An 18,943-nucleotide genomic window follows, 5' to 3' on the forward strand; every position below is an offset into this window, starting at 1 on the left:
ATGGGTGCTGGGCTGAGCCCTGTGGCTGGGAGTGATTTGTTACACAGCAGGCAAGAACGGAGCGCTGACTATAAAAATGGAAAAAAATGTCCACCTTGTTCACACAAGGCCAGAGTTACCTGGCCTTCAGGCCTAATTGCTTCTCTGGCCCTCCCTGAAATGGTCCATGTCATGTGCCAGTTTGCAGAACACCAGTGAGTGTCTGTTCCATGGTGAGGCAGCAAACTCCCCACTTTCAGTCTAGCAGCTCCTACGTTCAAACCCAGCCTAATTCTCTAGGGCAGGGAGGGGACCGTGGGGGTTTGCTGAGTAGAAGGAAGTTCTTGCTCAGAGGGTACCAGCTCCAGATGGGCTGGAGGCACGTTCGGATTCACAAGAGCTCAGCAACGATGTCTTCAGAGAGATTTATTTTTCTTTTTACAAAAAAGTTACATGCTCATCATAAAGAAATTACAAATATAGAAAAACATCATCTTGTCTCACTAACTAGAGGTAATCAGAGCTAACACTTCCATGTCTTGTATAGTGTTTCTGCTTAAACATCTTTACAGATGTGTGGTCCCCTGGTATCCATCTGTTTATATACTTTCGTCTGTGGTCTTTTCTGATGATAAAAGTGATGCCTACCTAATAAAGAAAATATGAAAAAGTACAGAAAATAAAAGGAAAATAAAAACCACCTTGAACCCTGTGTCCAGATATGCACAGCTGGCTTGCTGTGCTTCTCACTGTGGTGGAGCGGGGCTGTCTCTGACTTGTCACTCTCAGATCTTTCTCTTTCTAGGAGCCCTGCAGGGTCCTCTTGAGGGCTAGGATTGTCTCTGAAAATGTCAACGCCACCCCTTCCCAAATCCAAGCCAGTCAGTAGTCAGTGTTTATGCATGAAATCTGTCCCAGCTCCTCCTGGTAGCCTGAAGGCCGTGAGGACATCTGTGTGGAGGGAGCTGGAGAGAGATGGGCTACGGGGGTCTGCAGGGACTGGGCTGGGGGAGACGATGATCTTTTGTGGAGGTTAGCAGCAGGGCTACTTCAGATTTGAAAGGACCCTCTGAAGCACCTGGTGGCACACTGGCAGTTGGCCCTGGAAGAACCTAGCCAGGTAGGTGAGCTCTCCAGGTGAGAAGAATCAAGGCCCTGGGGCAGAAGGCAGAGATGGGCTGGGGTGCTCAGGAGGCTTGGGAGACGCCTGTCCCTGAGGAACTGGAGGAAAGGTGGTGTTGGTGACAGGGAGAAATACCTGCTCCTCTCTGGATCCTGGCACCATGTTGGGTCCACAGGCATGGGGGGTGGGCTGTCAGACACGACCAGAGGGCACAGGGCACAGAGCAGAGCTTTCCTCCATGGCCTGCACACCTCCATGGCCTGCAGTGTGTGTGTGTCTGATGGTGCCCAGGAGCAGATCTGTACCCTGGAGCACATGTCAGTCCCCTGTCCACCCTCTGGGCCACCCCCTGGGCCAGACTGGGACCCTGGAGACCTCCTGACAGGAGCCCTTCACGAGCCTCAGTGAATGGACCCCTGCTTTCTTCCCCTATTCCCATGTCTCCATGACTTTTGGTGCCTGGAAGTCAGTGTGGGGAATGCTGTTGGGGCTTTAAAACCAAGAGGGTGGGTGAGAACCGGAGTAAAGACATCCTAATGCGAAGTGGCAGGAGACTCTGGTGCTGCCCAGGCACGCAGGGATGGGATGGGGAGGCGTCCCCGCAGTCTTCCTGGAGCCCCTGCCCCTCCTTCCATCTCCTCCTTCCACCTCCTCCTTCCCTCCCCCGTTCCTCCCATCCATTTCTGCTCCCATCCTCCCTCCATGGAGCAACAGCGCCCCCTCTGAGACACAGAACCCAGCCCTAGGGCAGGGCCTTCTTCCTTTAAAAAAAATTTATCCTCCTCTCCCTCCTCCTTCCTTCCTCCACCTTTTTTTTTTTTTCCTCTAAGAAAACATCCTGGCAACAAGTGAGGCACATGGGGTGGTCCAGCTCCCGCAGGCTCCTCCAGTCACAATCCAGGCCTGGGGGTGCCTGCACCCTTAGCTCATGTACACCCTCACTGTGTTTCAGCCAGGGGACCTCTGCCAGGAGCACCATTGGTCAAGCCGGGCTTGAGGGCGGGGCTGTCACTACCCCAGCCCAGAGTGCAGGTCCCACAAACACAAGGTCCAGTCCAAGAAAGACAGCAGGGCCTTTATGGAAGGAGAGCCGCAGGGTAGAGGAGGTGAGGACCGAGTGAGGAGAGGAGTTCTCACCAGACCTCCATTCTGGTCTCCAGGCCGGGGTACCATGGATGAAGCCCCAGATGGATGAAAGCTCCATGAGTAATGACCACCCATCTCAGGCATGGCCTGTGGAAGGCATGGACACCCCCGGGGGGCAGCAGGAACTCTCTGACTTTGCTCCCACTTAAATCAAGTCCCCTCTGCAGACAATGGGATGTTTCTTGCCAAGTGTAGGGCCCCCCCCATCAGCTCATCCCCCCTGCTTACCCCTGTTCTATGTCCTGCAGCCTCACACCACCATGTCCACATAGTGAAGGTGACTAGCAGAGTGACCCACACTATATCCCATGCCATCTGCCAGCCAGCAGTGCCCTGAGCACAGGGTTGGTGCAAAGTCAGAACACACAGCCAGTCCTCTCAAACCAGACTTTGACCACCTGTCCCCTGGGTCCTCCTTGGCAAGCTCTGGGCAGCTGCAGGTCCCCCTCCCCCCACAGGCTTTTACCTATGTTTCCCAGTTCGGTACTACCTCATGTGCAGGAGGTAGGTGAGCAGAGTTTACCTCTTCCCTCCCCTTTATCCAGATGGGGAAACTGAGGTAGATTACCTAACCCATAGCCACACGGCAGATGAACCACTATGGAGACAGACCCAGGCTGCTGGCCTCGGCTGAACCCTCTCTGCACTGAGCTGGGCATCTTCCTGCCCTGCCCAGGGCCGCTTGGACATAAGCAAATGTCCTCCTTGGGCTCCATAAACTCAGGCTTCACCTGATAGAATTTTCTAGAAAAGGAAGACAAACATAGGTGGGTGAAGTGTCAGGACCTGGGGGACAAGCCCTGTTAGCATTTGTTGAATAGAACCCTTTTTGATTTCTTTTTAATGTCTCAACTATTGAGTGAATTTTCCTCCCAACTTAGAACATGATTCATCAAGGAAAACACTGTTTTCCACAGGTTACACATGTGGTTTCCATGGCATTGTGACTATAGACCTTGGAGTAGGCAAATGCCAGCCAGCCTGGCCCTCCCTACCTCCCCACAAGGCACAAGACCCGAATGGCAGGCTCTGTCCTGGGTGCCTGTCCCTACCCTCAGCTTGGACAGACTCTCTCTCTGTTCTTGTCTCCAGGTAGCCCCTCTCCAGGCCAGCTCCATCGTGAGGGGGCCAGGGCACTGGCCCCGAGCACCCAGGACAGAGCGGTCCTGTTCCCCAGCCTGTGTTTGCCAACTGCACATGAGTCAACTGGACAGGAGCAGCCAGTGGTCACGTCCAATGCTGGGGCTGATGGGGAAGGGCTGAGACAGGGGGTGGACCTTGGGTAGACAGATCACAACCAGGCTGGCCACCCAGGAGGAAGCCTGGGCCCGAGGGAGCATCTGAATCACACAGTCCTGCAGATACTTTCCTCAGGTGAGGACTCCAGTCCCAGCTGACTGAGGAGCCTGCATCGGTTGGCAACAAGGAAGCCAAGAACAACAGAAAAGAGGCCGGGATGGGGGAGGCAGCTCCCAGCGAGACCATGCATGCAACATCCTGAGGAGATGTTGAAGTTGCTGCTGGGGGTGGGGGCAGGTACCCTGGGCTACCAGCCTGTTGTTGGTGGGGACAGGGACAAGCTTATCACTGGAATGCAGCCTCCAGACTTATTTGCAAAAATCACATCAAAATGCATGTTTGGGTGTTTGTTTTGCCTGAAAAAGTGCAGTCACTCCCACAGACACAACAATGGGATTGTTTGGTAAATTAGGGGCTAAAGTGAAAAGCCTGAACTGGGTGGGCAAGGCCCCAAAACAAGTGCTCAGGAACGTTCAAAAGACATCCCCTCAGAGACTAGGAGGGTCTTCTGTGCAGACCCAGCAGCACTCCTGGGTTCTCTGGGACATCTATGGATGCTCGCCTCTAGTCACTGGGCAGGTGGGATCAGGCCCAGGAGGAGACATCCGTCTCACCATGGCACCGCAATGCTGGCCCACTACATGTTTTTTCTGTCATCTCGCTTGCATTAGTTTAGTATAAAACTGCATTGGAAGCTCTGTCCTCTCACACCCCTCCCTCCTGGGGACACTGGCCAGGGGAGCCATCATCAACTGCACCTGAGAAACTCAATGAGTCCCTTTGGCTCTCTTTCCAGGGCCACGTGCATCATCTGAATTCATCCTTGTTCTGTTGCAAAGAGTTGAGAATTTTATTTTCTGGTCAGAATCAAAAATAGAGGCTGTGCTTGTGGGCACCATGGTCTGAAAGAAACACAGAAAAAGGAGAGAGGGAAGAAGGAAGGGATAGAAAGTGGGGGTGTCCAGATGGGACATCTGTAACAGACTGATACCATGCAAGGGGCCATCTGAGTGTCCTGGGTGGAGGGGCGGCCATTGCTGGACTAATGACAGGTGGGAACCCGGTGCCTGAGGGCTGCTGTGCCCGCCCAGGTCACACAGGATGGTCAGAACAGTGTGGGAGTGGACTGGCGGGCGATGGATGGACTTCCCACTCCTGTCAGAGGCCAGTCAGACCCCAGCCCTCCATCACTTTGTGTTGTACCACATTTTCAGTGTCCTGGGCAGTGCCATGATTTCAGGGCAGTGCCCACCCACCTGTGATGCGAAGGTATTTCTGCCCTGAGTGAGCTGGATGAGGGGCTGGCCCAAGGGCCCCACGGAGGACTGGTTGAGGATAACAAAGCTAGCCAGGCACACTGTTGTGCCCAGTAGGCTCCCAGATAGGACTCAGGCTGTGTCAGAAGGGGAGGGGCCCTTGAGAGGCTGGGAAGCAGTGTCAGACGCCCTGAGGCCATTGCTGGGAGCTGGGGGCAGGGGGGGGGGCTTGCATAAGGCTCAGGGCTGGTCCATAGGAGGCCAGGCCCCAAGACCCAGGCCCTCATAGGGAACCCGTGCTGGCACAGGAAGCCTCACTGGGGCCACCCCCTGCCCCACACACCCAGCCGTCGTGACTCCACTGTGGGTCTGGATGGGTTAATCTTTTTCCAGTTACCTCACGATGGCCTCTGGTTCTATGGAAAAAGCAGAGCATCTGGCACTGATATTTCCTTAACGGCTGTCTGAGCCTGTGGGGGAAGGAAGCTGGCTGCTTTCCTCAGAGCCTTGCAGACTTCCATGGGGTTGGGGAGCCTGGGGGAGGGGGCTTCCCAGGCAGCACTGCCACCAGGCCCGCCTACCACCAGGGCCCAGAGCCATCCAGCAGGGTCACCGCAGCCAGCCCAGCATTCCTGAGAACACCAGTCATTTCCTATGCTGCTGATTCTTGGGGCTGGGGTCCTGAAGGCAGTGAGGCTACAGCGGGCACAGCTGGCCCTGGACTGGCCCCTTGTGGGGTACAGTGAGGCACCTTAAGGGACTGCTGAGGGTTCCACCGCCCTGAAAGCCTTCAGGGGTGGGGTTCCCACTCTTACCCAATAGGTGGTACCATGGGGGTCAGGACCCCAGCCTGACAAGCTGCCTCCTGAGCGGAAGACCTCAGGATTTTCTCCCCACCCCACAGCTTCCTCCAGGGCGGGGCACTGGGGGTTGAGGGCTTGGGCCTGGACCTAGGAACACTTGTGCTAACGCCACACTGGTCTTCTGGGGGCCTGGGTGCAGGGCTGCCATGGCTGGGTCCATGGCCTGTCCTCCCTGAGTCACACAGCAGTTCTGAGGCCCCATGCATAGGGAAGAGGAAGACGGGCCAGGGACCCCACAGGGCAGCAGTCCCCGTCGCACCCGGGGTCCTCCAGGAGGCTGGCCCTGGAGGGAAGCACTGCTCCTCCTCCGCTGGGCCGGGTGCAGAGGGAAGCACTGCTCCTCCTCCGCTGGGCCGGGTGCAGAGGGAAGCACTGCTCCTCCTCCGCTGGGCCGGATGCAGAGGGAAGCACTGCTCCTCCTCCGCTGGGCCGGGTGCAGAGCCCTCAGCCCATCACTAGGACCCCGTCCCAGCAAGCCATGCCCCTCACTTCCTTCCCTGACAGCATCTGCGGGGGCCACTGAGACACACCACAGTTCAGGGAAGCCACTGCGTCTCCCCCAGTGTACTCTGAGGCCCGGTATCCCAGTGAGGCAGGGGCGGTCACATTAGGTCTGGTCCTAGCTGTCACCTACTGACTGTGTGACCTTAGGCACATCAGCTCCCAGAAGCTGTTTCCTCAAATCATCCAGAGTAATCCCAACATGTGCTCAGGGGGTGGAAGCTGGTGGAGGTGACAGGGTGACTGCTGGTGACCAGCCAGGCTCCCCGTGAGACATCGGTCCAAAACCGAGACCCTCCCCCCTCATGAAGTTCCTGTCTCCCCATATTAGCTCACATCCAGGGTTGGGCTATGCCAGCTGGTGGACCTCTGGAACATGCCTGGTTCTTGTGAGGCCTTGACAACGTCCATTTAAGCCCCAGAATATTGCTGTCCCATAGGAAAGGGATGGCAGCCGGCACCAAGGCCACTAGGGTCCCACTTCGTCAATCACCTTAAAGAAGCCTGTTAAAGCTTCTCTGTGACCTGACCAGGTGGTGAAGCGTGGATAGAGCATCGGACTGGGACGTGGAGGACCCAGGTTCAAAACCCCGAGGTTGCTGCCTTGAGCGCGGGTTCATCTGGTTTGAGCAAAGCTCACCAGCTTGAACCCAAGGTCACTGGCTTGAGCAAGGGGTCACTCGCTCTTCTGGAGCCCCCCCAGTCAAGGCACATATGAGAAAGCAATCAATGAACAACTAAGGTGCCACAATGAAGAATTGATACTTCTCATCTTTCTCTCTTCTGTCTGTCTGTCCCTGTCTGTCCTCTCTGTCACACACACACACACACACACACACACACACACACACACACAGCTTCTCTGTGGATTTTCCTTGGGCCCCTGAGGTGTGGGCCAGGCAGGGAGGGACTAGGGGACTAGGGTCATCCTGTTCTGGGCCACAGGTGGGCACAGGGTCTGGGGTCCCAGGGATGAGCAGGGTTCACCAGAAGATGAGGGGGCTTCAGGGGACCTGGGTTGATGTGCTTACTCCTGCACCCAGGAAACCACGTGGTCAGGTTCTGATGGTGGTTTCAGAGCAGAGGGAGGCTTAGGTGAATGTGGGCCCCTCACCCAGCAGTTGGGGTACTGGGGGGGGCTGGGAACTCTCTGGGAGGCAGAGGCCAGCAGCGAAGCACCCTCCCATCTGGGTTGCAGCTCCTGCCAGTGCATAGGTTCTGGATGGCGGGGCTTCAATGACAGTGGGGCGGTGTGGGTGGCTCAGCTTTGGGCAGCCCCATCCCTGAGACCCTCAGCCACTGTCCCAGACTACTGAACTTGCCATCAGCCATGGCACTGAGTTAAGGAGCAAAGCCTAGGGCAGCTACAGAACAGATGAGTAGAGGCAGGGCAGTGGGCACGAGGGGCCAGGGTTGCAGTTGCTCTGCGTTTCTTCTCCATCCAGAGAGGCTAACCCAGTGTGGGGCCCACATTGCCTGCTACTCATAGCTGCTCCGCCTTCCTCTCCCTCCCCCCACACCTGCCCTGAGCATCCTGGACTCAAGACAGGAGGGCCAGGGGCGCCCTCTGCTGTCCACCACAGCACTCGCACTGAGCAGCCCAGCCCCAGCAGAGGGGCAGCCCTGCAACCACCTTCATGAGGGACCCACTGATGCCCTGGAGATACACAGGCAGGACATGGCTTCCCCCAGGGACAGGAACTTGTGCGACCTCCAGTTCTGCCAGAGATGCAGCGAGGCTGGGTTAAACTTTACACTAAAGTCCTACCCAGGCCTTGAGAATGGGGTCAAGCAGGGCCAGCAGCCAGCAGGCTCAGTTCAGGACTCAGAGAACATGTGGGTCATCCTTCTGCTCTCGTCAGCCTGGCCAGCCTTGTTCCCAGCCTCCAGTCAGCTGCCCCAGGAGCACCTGCCCTGCTTTCTGAGCCCTGAGCTGGCCAGGCCAAGTGTCCCTGAACATTTCTACCTATGTCTATTCTTGTCTATTCTCTATCATCTGTCTGCCTGCCATACGCACGCACGCACACACACACACACACACACACACATACACACGCACACCTATCAGTCATCCAGCACGGGCTTATTCTAACCTCATTTTCATGATGATAACTCCCTTCTCGGACAGTGGGGACTGGCTCCCCTTACACACAATATGTGTATCTACTAGCTCAATCCAAGAACACACAAAAGCAGCTTTTGAGTTGCTAATCCATTCCTATGTGAAAAGCAAACCTACTAACTAGAGTTTAATATTTGTTTACATTCTTTTGTCTATAGCCTGAGAATATAGAGTCAAAATATTCTGTTCAAAAAACTCTTAGGTCAGTTCCCACCCTTGCCCTCGCCGTCAGTGTTTATACTCATTGCAAATGCAGTTAGGCATACATTCCACTTGGCTTCCCCTTCCTTTTTCATTTCAGTTGTTCATGCTTCTGAGTATGTGAGACACTATCACAGTTCTGATATTTAGAGCTACAGGAAGACTACACCCCCAGGGCTGCCCCCCCAATCACCTTCCCAACTCCTACCCTTTCTACTGTGTTGCTACTCAGAGACCCTCTCATTCTCTCTATGGCTGCAGAGACTCCAGTGGGTGGACGTGTGACTCCCATCAAATATCTGAAGGTGGCAGTGACACAGGGCCTGCCTGTTCGACTAACCCTGCCTTCTACTCAGCACTCAAAGGCCACACCCATTTGAAAATCCCTTTGAAAGCAAGTGTCTCATCCCCCCTAACCCAAACCACTTTCCTACTTCACGTATGTAATGAGGAAAACACACTTCTGATGCGGTGTGGGCGCGCACAGCTGTAGGTCCTAAAACAGCATCCTTGCCTGGGCCTGTTTCCCTCCTTCTAGAGCAACGTTCACTGGCATCTTTCCTCATAGCGGAGAATAACATATAATTATTGCACAAAAATTGGAAGATAGAAGGGGAACATAACATCTGTAATTGCCCCATACAGATGGAACGTGTTGAAGTTTGTGCTTCTAACCTCAGTTTACGTGAAAGGTAGGTGGGTGACAGAAAAGCCAAGCCGAGCTTTGGCCACCAAATTTAGACCCACCTGAATCATAGGCCCTGAAAGAGCTGGGACTGAGGCCAACTGTGCCTAAAATAGGCACATTTTTTAAACAAGTATGGAAGCACATTGTACCAGCTCCTTTGAAACTTATGTTTCCTGAGGAACAAATCATTAGCATCTTGTTCTATCATTGGAGAAGGCGGTTTCCAGTAACAGCAGGTTGTCCCCCCGCATCAGTATTTACTCAGAGTCCTGTTTTTTATTTCAGTTTTATTTCCCACTGCTGTAAGAATGGACATAAATATTTGAGTCCTTTATTGATTGTTTTCTCATGAAAGGCTCCTACTTGAGGACTTGCTGCCCGCCTCCTCAGTGGATGCTGGCACAAGATGGCATAGGAGAATCACAAAGGAAGTAGTAGTTGGTGGCAGTAACTCCCAGAGCCAAGAGAGGACAAGACACACCCACCTCGCTGGCCTGTGCCCAGGTCAGGAGGCCCCGGTTCTCAGCGCAGCTGTGGATCCGAGGAAGGCGGCGAGCACCAGCTGGGGTTGCTCTCTGGGCAGATGGATAGACAGGGCACCTTCTCCTATAAACACATGGACAAATCACAGTTTCCCAGATCCCAAGTCAGCGCAGCCAGAATCTGTTGATATCCCATATATACAACACCAGTTACCCACCATGCTTTACTCTTGAGAGGTTTATAGCATCTCTGGAAAGAATAGGAATCTGGTTAGCAGGAATTGGGGTTAGAAAGACAAAAGATATCCCTCTGTGGTACCCTGGCCCTCCGGGCCATGTGTGACCTGTGACTGCCTTGCTGGCCACCCACTGTCTATGGCCCTTTGCTCCTGCATCGGCACTCTTACTGCCTTGTGTGGCATCCACATTTTCATTATGGTCCACTGGCATATGCCCCTTAGATAAGAAAGGAATTTGTCAAGCCTCAAAAGTCCACAAACCGTAAAGAAAAGATGGATAAACTTTGATTTGGTATAAACGTCAAAAGACACCAAAGGTTCTCTAGAACAAGCTGATAATGCAGGCTATAATTGTAGCAACTCTACTAACACATGATCAATATCCAACACATATAAAAAGCTCCTAAAACATGATGGAAAAGGTAAACACACCAAAAGAAAAAGGGCAAGAGACATGAGCAGGCATTTCACTAGGAGGAACTGAGGTTGGTATTCAAACGTAGGGGAAGAGATCATCTTGGAAATCAGAGAAATGCAAACTAAAATCATAATAGGTATTTTACACCCACTAGAGAAGAAATGTGAAAAAGTCACCTAATTCTAAAACCCTTCAGATCCTGCTGATGGGAGCAACTGGGATAGGCACTTTGGAAAAGGGCTTGGCACGACCAAGTCAGCCCTACCATGCACCGACCCTGAGGCACACATCTGGAGAATGACCCAACCAGGTGCAGTGGCCTGGGGCAGGTGTACCAGGAGGGGGCCTCCCTCAAGCAGCTGGCGGGCCAATGTGTGCATGGGAGCAGACTAAATGTTAGTGTTTTTTATGAAGTATAAACCTTCGTGCTGTGTACCAGGAGGCTCCAGGAGAATGTTTGTGTTGGCAATCTTTATAACAGAAACTGGAAATAACCCCAATTTTTCCTGCGATGGAGTGGATACGTGTGGCCATACCCGGGAATAAATGCTGTTTGGCCAAGAAAAGGGGCTACAATGTCAAACCACACACAGAAGTTGCAGGGAAAATGCTAGTCTTAGAAAAGGCATTCAGGAAGATTCTACTTATCAACGCTTAAAAACACGCAAAACTCAGCAATACAATGTGTAGGTGTGCATCTATACAGAGGGAAATGGAAAGGGCAAGCCGCAGGTATGGTTTCCACCAGACTTGAGCGCGGAGAGGTGTCTACGACCCTCTAATGCACACATGGAATCCCAACTGTAGGAGAGTCCACCTCTGCTCCTTACGCTACACGAGCTCTCCCCAATGCACGAGATGATGATACATTGCTTTTATATTTTAACAATTTTGTTGAGATAGTTTCCATATCATTAAATTTACCCATTTAAAATGTTCAGTTTAATTGTTTTTAGTACATTCATAATTTTATGCAACTATCTAATTTTAGAATATTTCATCACTGCAAGAAAGCTTGTACCCATTGACATTCATTCTCCAGGACATTCCCACCCTAGCCCTTGTACCACCAGTGTGATTAAACTGTAAGATTTGACTATTCTGGACATTTCATAGAAATGAGTTCACATGATAGATGTATCTGGATTATTTCACTTAGCATGTTTTTGAGGTTCATTCCTATTGTAGCATGTATACAACTTGCCAAACAATATTTCATTGTATGCTTTCTCATTTTTAAAAAATTTTTTTTTTTTTTTGGTCTATCCATCAATTGATGGGCATTTTGGTTGTTTCCACCTTTTGGCTATTATAAATTATGCTGCATGAACATTTATGCACAAATGTCTGTGTGGACATGTTTTCATTTCTCTTAGATAGACCCAGGAGTGGAATTACTGGGTCATGTGGAAAAGCCACATTTAATCTCCTGAGGAACTGAAACGGCCACACCGTTTTATATCCCCACCAGCAATATATGAGAAGCCAATTTCTCCACATTCTCAACAACACTTGTTATTGTCCATTTTGTTTATTCTAGCCTATACCAGTGGTGTGAAGTGGTCTCATTGTGGTCTTGATTTGCATTTCCCTGATGACCAATGGTGTTGATTGTGCTTTCCTGAGCTTATTGACCATTTGTTTATCTTTTTTTGAGAAATGTGTATTCAAATCATTTGCCCATTTTTATTTACTTTTTATTGCTGAATTGTAAGAGTTCTTTATATATTTTAATTACAAGTCCCTTATCATATATGTGATTTGAAAATATTTTATCCCAGTCTATGGGTAGTCTTTATACTTTCTTGTTAGTGTCCTTTGAAGCACAAAGGTTTTTAATTTTGTTGAAAGCCAAGTTATTGATTTTTTTCTTTTATAACATGTTTTTTTGGTGTGTGTCATATCTAAGAAATCATTCATCCAAGGTCACACAAATATACTATATTCTCTACTGAGGGTTTTATAGTCTTTAGCTCTCATATTCAAGTCTACTATCTAGTTTGAGTTAGTTTTTGTGTTTGGTGTGAGGCAGAGGTCAAATTCATTCTTTGCATGAGAATACTTAATTGACCAGCACCATTGGTTGAAAAGATTGTCCTTTTACCCATTTCATCTTCTTAGCAGCTTTATTGAAGGTCAATTGATGTAAATGTGAGGGATTATTTCTAGATTGCTAATTCTACTGCATTATCTCTGTGTCTACCTTGATGTCACTACCACACAGTCTTGATTATTACAGCTATGTAGTAACTTTTGAAATCAGGATGTGTGTGAGTTCTCTTTGTTCTTTTTTTTTTTTTTTTTTGTATTTTTTCCGAAGCTGGAAACGGGGAGAGACAGTCAGACAGACTCCCGCATGCGCCCGACCGGGATCCACCTGGCACGCCCACCAGGGGGCGATGCTCTGCCCCTCCAGGGCGTCGCTCTGTTGCGACCAGAGCCACTCTAGCGCCTGGGGCAGAGGCCAAGGAGCCATCCCCAGCGCCCGGGCCATCTTTGCTCCAATGGAGCCTTGGCTGCGGGAGGGGAAGAGAGAGACAGAGAGGAAGGAGGGGGCGGGGTGGAGAAGCAAATGGGCGCTTCTCCTATGTGCCCTGGCTGGGAATCGAACCCGGGACCCCTGCATGCCAGGCCGACGCTCTACCGCTGAGCCAACCGGCCAGGGCTCTTTGTTCTTTTTTGATGGTTGTTTTCCATATGAATTTTAGGAGCTGTTTATCAATTTCTGTTAAAAAATAAAAAGCCAGCTGAGATTTTGGTAAGTTTTGAGTTGAATATGGACATAATATTCTTGGTTGACAGTTTTTACTTTCAGTACTTTGAACATGTCATCCAACTGTGTTCTGCCCTTGTTTCTAATTAATATTATTGGGGTTCCCTTGAATGTGGTGAGTCATTTTTCTCTTATTGCTTTCAAATTTTTTTCATTGTGTTTGCATTTCAATGTTTTTACTTTAATGCATTTGGGTGTGGATATCTTTGTGTTTATCCACTTAGAGTCTGTCAAGCTTGGATAGATTATTGCTTTTCATCAAATATGGGAAGTTATCAGCCATTATTTCTTTGAATTTTTTCTATTCTTTTTTCTCTCACCTCTGGTACTCCCAAATGCACATGTTGTTGCATTTAATAGTGTCCCACATTTTCCTGAGGCTCTCTGTTTGTTCTCCTTTTTTTTTTTCTTTTAGTTCTTCAGGTTGAATTATCTCTATTGATCTACTTCAAGTTCACTCATTTTGTTCTGTCAGCTCAAATCTGTTTTTGAGTCTACTGATTTTTTTTATTATACATTACAACTCTAGAATTTCCATTTGATTCTTTTTAAATCATTTTTATCTCTTTATTTATATTCACCTGATGAGTTAGTGCCATAATGTTTTCCTTTACTTATTTTGTGTGTGTGTGTGTGTGTGTGTGTGTTTCTGAAGTGAGAAGCTGGGAGGCAGAGAGACAGACTCCTGCATGTGTCCAACCAGGATCCACCTGGCAAGCCCACTGGGGATGATGCTCTGCTCATCTAGGGTGTTGCTCCGTTGTGGCTGGAGCCATTCTAGCGCCTGAGGTGCAGGCCATGGAACTGTCCTCAGTGCCCAGGCCAACTTTGCTCCAATGGAGCCTTGGATGCGAGAGAGGAAGAGAGAGATAGAGAGGAAGAGGAGGGGTGGAGAAGCAGATGGGTACTTCTCTTGTGTGCCATGACTGAGAATTGAACCTGGGACTTCAACATGCTGGGCCGACGCTCTACCACTGAGCCAGCCGGCCAGGGCTTTCCTTTATTTCTTTAAGCAAGGTCTCCTTTGGGTCTTTGGACATATACTAGTTCAAATCTTTGTTTGTTAGGTTCAACATCTGGGCTACCTCAAAGACAGTTTTTGTTGCCTGTTTTCCCCCACATTTTACTGTTTCTGTCTCATAATTTTTTTTAATTGGACATTTTAGTCATTGAATTAGTCTAATCACATCACTAAAACAAGCAAACAAATAAAAAACAAGAAGCTGGGTTGGGTGATGTTGCAGTTTGCTCTGATTGCCTCTCTCCACAGAATCTCTGTGCCTTGGAGTGGAAGCTAAGGAGGAGGGGACTCACTATTCACCAGCTATTTCAGCTATGGGGGTGGGAAAGATGGGCACCTCCACCTGGCTACAACCACCTAGGTAGTATATAGTTCTCCTATAGCACATAGTGCAGAAATGGGATGTGCCAACATCCACTGGCTGCCATATTGGTTCTTCCACTTTGGGACCTGCTGAGCCCTCCAGAATGGCTTCTACCCAACCCAGAGAACGGTGGTTGTCGCCATAGTTCAAATGCCATTGCCTCCCACTGCTCTGACTGAGTTTCCATAAATTTTGTGGCATAAATGTCTCTAAATTTGTCAGTTGGGCATTTGGCTAATCTCCAAAGACTTTAGATGATTGCCTTTGTTAATTTTGACTAATGTATAGAATACATCTTTGGGGGAGAGGTTTTGCTGTGTTCTTCACACTGCTATTTCAGGAGTTCTCTCTGCTCCAGATTTATACTTTTATTTTATTTTAGGTGAGAGGAAGGGAGATAGTGAGGCAGACTCTCACATGTGCCCTGAGCAGGATCCACCCAGGATCTGTGGTCAATGCTGGAATACCAAGCTATCTTTAGTACCTGAGGCTGATGCACTCAGGCCAACCAAGCTATCCTCAGTACCTGGGGCCATGATCGAACCAATCGAGCCACTGGCTGTGGGAAGGGAAGAGGAAGAGAAGGGGAAGAGAGAAGGGGGAGAAGCAGATGGTCGCTTCTCCTGTGTGCTCTGACTGGGAATTGAACCCAGGATGACTATATGCTGGGCCAACATTCTATCCACTGGGCCACCAGCCAGGGCCTCTTATACTTTTAAAAGGAAAATTTTAAAAAAAATTATGGGTTATCTCTGGGTGAGAGATAATATTTAGCTCAGTTTCTGGGCTTATCTTTATTTTCTGACTTTCCAAATGAACATATATTTCTTAGACAATAAAAAAAAATACAATAAAATCTTGCTTAAAAGTGTTAGAACATGTGGGGCTGAAGCAGTCAGTCCTGATCCCACTTGCTCTGCCTGTAACTCCAGGTGGCTGCTTCCTCTTCTTGCAAGCACAGATTCTCCCACCTGACAGTCTTCTCACTCCAGTCCTGTTTATTTTGGGACTGGTAATATTTCCTCATAACTTTATCCTCCAAGTTCCTGGAATCTCTTGGTGTCAGCACATAGCTCTCTCTGAGGCCTTTCTTCCCCCTGGCGGACCTAAAGTCAGGTTGACATGGCTTTACAGCTTGGGGGTTGGTTGCAGGTGTGTTTTTAGCTGTGTGGTTTGTGCTGGGACACAAGGTCCTTGGCAAGAAGCGCCCCCACATTTCTGGGGTTCCACTGAGGCACCAACAATGCAGCCTCCTCCCCCAGGCTGGGAAGATGAGGGATCCCAGGAGTGGGGTGACTTCTCTGACTGGGCTCAGGGATGTGCCTAATGGTCTCCATGTGTCCTCATTCTCTCCCTCCAGTAGAACAAAGGCAACTCCCTCTTCTGTCCTCAATTAACAGGGTCTGCCTGGCTGGAACCAGAAACCAGCTCCATCTGGAGGAAGCTGCAGCGTGTTTGGAAGGGGTCAGTGCTACAGAGGGAGGGCTGGACGCAGGCTGATTCTGAACTGGGTCCAGCAGCCACGCCTGCCTGCCCCGATCCGTCTTAAATTCACCCTTTCACTTGGGTTATTTGTACCACTGATATTTTGTCTTCTGGTCCTCTCTGCATGCATTTCAGACCTTGTTTATTTGAAGATCAGAAATATGCCCAGGGAGACTGGGGATGTGGGTGCCTCCCTTCCTCTGTTAGCTCACAAAATCCCATTGTGAGCTCATGCAGCTGAGGAGGGGTGGCTGGAATGTGGCCAAATTTTCAGACAAAAATCAGATCCAAATTTTTACATTGGCCGGGTCCCATTTTGGATAGTTCTTAGGGCGTAAATAGAAACAGAGCTTGTGAATATATATGATCCCAGGATTAAATGACTTATAAATTTTTTTGTTCATGAGCTCGGTGAATTAACCAGAAACACATGGGCAGGTTTCATGTAAAAGCCATGACTTTGCAGCCCTGCTCCTGACGGCACCTTCCAGGTGCTGTGATGAAACCGGAAAGCAGACTGGCTGACTCCTTGCAGGGGCCACGCTCTCCCCTCCTTTCTGATCAATCGCCGGTGCTCTTGGCTCTTGTTCTTCCCCGTGTGTGTGTGTGTGTGTGTGTGTGTGTGTGTGTGTGTGTGTGTGTGTCTTCTCTGGGCTGCACCCTAGGCTGAGGACGTCTCTACCACATCAGCAGGTGCTCAGGTCCTTCGGGGAAAGAGCAGAGAAGTGCATCCACCTACCCAGCTTTTCTCCTGCACGGGGGTGGGGGGGCTCCCCGCCTCAGCCTGGTCACCGGGATCATGGTTTTGGGGTCCCCACTCTACAGCTTTCCCTCTGGGCTTTCCTAGCTTGTTGCCATCTGATGCTGGACACAATTTACAAGTCTTCTGGGAAAATTCTGGTCATTCCTTGGGTTCTGAACCTTTGGTCAAGTGGACCAGGACTCCTGTCTGTCCCCAGGTGGCTGTGGTAGGAATCGAGATGGAGTGGTCAGTCCCCTTGGGCCTTGGCCTTTGATTCTGCACTCTTGTCCTGGTAGGCTCAGAGCGACATCTGCCTCCCAGAATTCAACTCTCTGTGCAGCCCAGGCCTCCTCCTCCCCCTTTTTGCTGTCCTCAGACACAATGGACACGAGTGACTGGGGATGGGTCAGGGCTGTGGGTGCCTGCTCCACACACCTGGGGTAGCTCTTGAGGGGCCCTCCATGGCTCTCTGCTTCCTCCTAAGGTTGGGAGGTAGGGGGGCCTGGGAAATTTGTCTGGAGACCGAGTGTGCAGACAGAAGGGTCTGGAATGTTGCACAGTGGGTGCTGAATGGAAGGCTTGGAGAGAGAACATGGCTGTGACCCTAAGAAGCTGCCACCTAATCAAGAAAAGCTTGGCCACACCCAGGACAGGAGCTGCAAATGCTGCTGTTAAGTCACCATGTCACCATCTGAGGGCCCCGCCCTCTTGATATCAAAGCCCCTTTGTCTAGGGTTGAGGGGCTCCTGCCAGGATGAGCTCGGCATCCCCATCTGTAAAGCGAGTAAAGTAGGTGATCCCTGAGACTTCTCAGGCCTGTGTATGTGCACACATGCACGTGCTTACAGGTATGTGTCTGAAGGGGGTCAGTATGCACTGTTATCTGAAAGAGTGGGGTGCAGGGGTCAGCTCTGAAGGCGCACAGCCAGCCTGGCTCAACACCCAGCCTGCTGTGCCCCTTCCTGACGCTAGGAATGCAGATGTCACCCAGAGCCCATCAGTCATGTGGGAGGAGGGGAGCCCCTGCATGTAATCAAGATTGGATAAGGCCAAGAAGGTAGGGAGGAGCTACCCGCGCAGGGTCACAAGGCCCGTGGTGTGTCTGGGACTGGGAAGCCCCCAAATGCATGGGGACTGGAGCCAGGAGGTAAAGGGGTGCGTGGGTGGTGTGGCTGACCACTGTGGCTGTTCCTGGAGGCGGCAAGACCACAGCCTTGACCTGACTCAGTGGGGTTTGTGCAGAACCCACCACAGGGCCTCGCCCCCGCACCCGCCCCAGATTTCTGTCAGAACCCCCAAACTGGGCCTCTCTGGGAGCAGGCGGCTGGCTTGCCAGGCTGGGCACCCTGCCCTGACCACTTGGATCAGACCCTTACTCACGCAGACAAAGGTCGGGGCTGCGTCCCAGCCGCTTGCCCACCCGCTGGGCTCCGCCAAGCCTCGGCGCCAGCCCCACCCACCAGATGTTATTTGGGGAGGGAGGACACAGATTTTCCTTTTACTCTGTCTCCTTCTCCTCCTCTGTCCCCTTGCCGGCAATGCAGGCTGGGCGGTCATTTCCGGAGTCAGACTTGGGCCAGGACCCAGCTGTTCTCCAGAGCCCCGCTGGGGAGAGGGCTGGCTGATGCTCAGGGCACCTCCAGGGGCCTTCTCTTGATAAACACGCCCACTACCTCATGGCAAGCCCAGAAGGAGGCTGTGCCCTCCAGCCACACACTGGACATCACCCCTTCCCACCCACCTCATGTCCCCTGCTCCTGTGAGACCCAGTGGCATGGGGCCCAGGCCTCGCCTGTGTATGGATGGGCCCACCTCCACACTCTCAGGTGAGTTGCTAGCCAGGCTTAGCACACCTTAGGATCAATCCAGATGTGACACGCGAGGTTCTTCAGTACATATGTAGTCCACAGGTGGCCCAGCCTTGTGGTAAAAATATTCAAATAGGTGCCAATGTGAGTTTTCACATAAAAATCCGTCTCCACAAATCCACACTGCATGGACTCTGCCCTGTGATAAGTGTGTTCTAAACACATCCTGGACATTCCTGCTGTGCTCCCACCTGAGCCCAGGCCCCACCTGCTGTGCCCGCACCTGAGCCCAGGCCCCACCTGCTGTGCTCGCACTTGAGCCCAGGCTTAGGTTGAGTGTACACCTGAGCCTGATGGCTCTTTGTGGCCTCTGAGCCTCCACTGACTCATTCCAACTTCTGGTTTGAAAGAGAGAACCAACTCAGGTGGTGTT

The sequence above is a fragment of the Saccopteryx bilineata genome, chromosome 2, assembly GCF_036850765.1.
Source record: "Saccopteryx bilineata isolate mSacBil1 chromosome 2, mSacBil1_pri_phased_curated, whole genome shotgun sequence".
Taxonomy (NCBI): Eukaryota; Metazoa; Chordata; class Mammalia; order Chiroptera; family Emballonuridae; genus Saccopteryx; species Saccopteryx bilineata.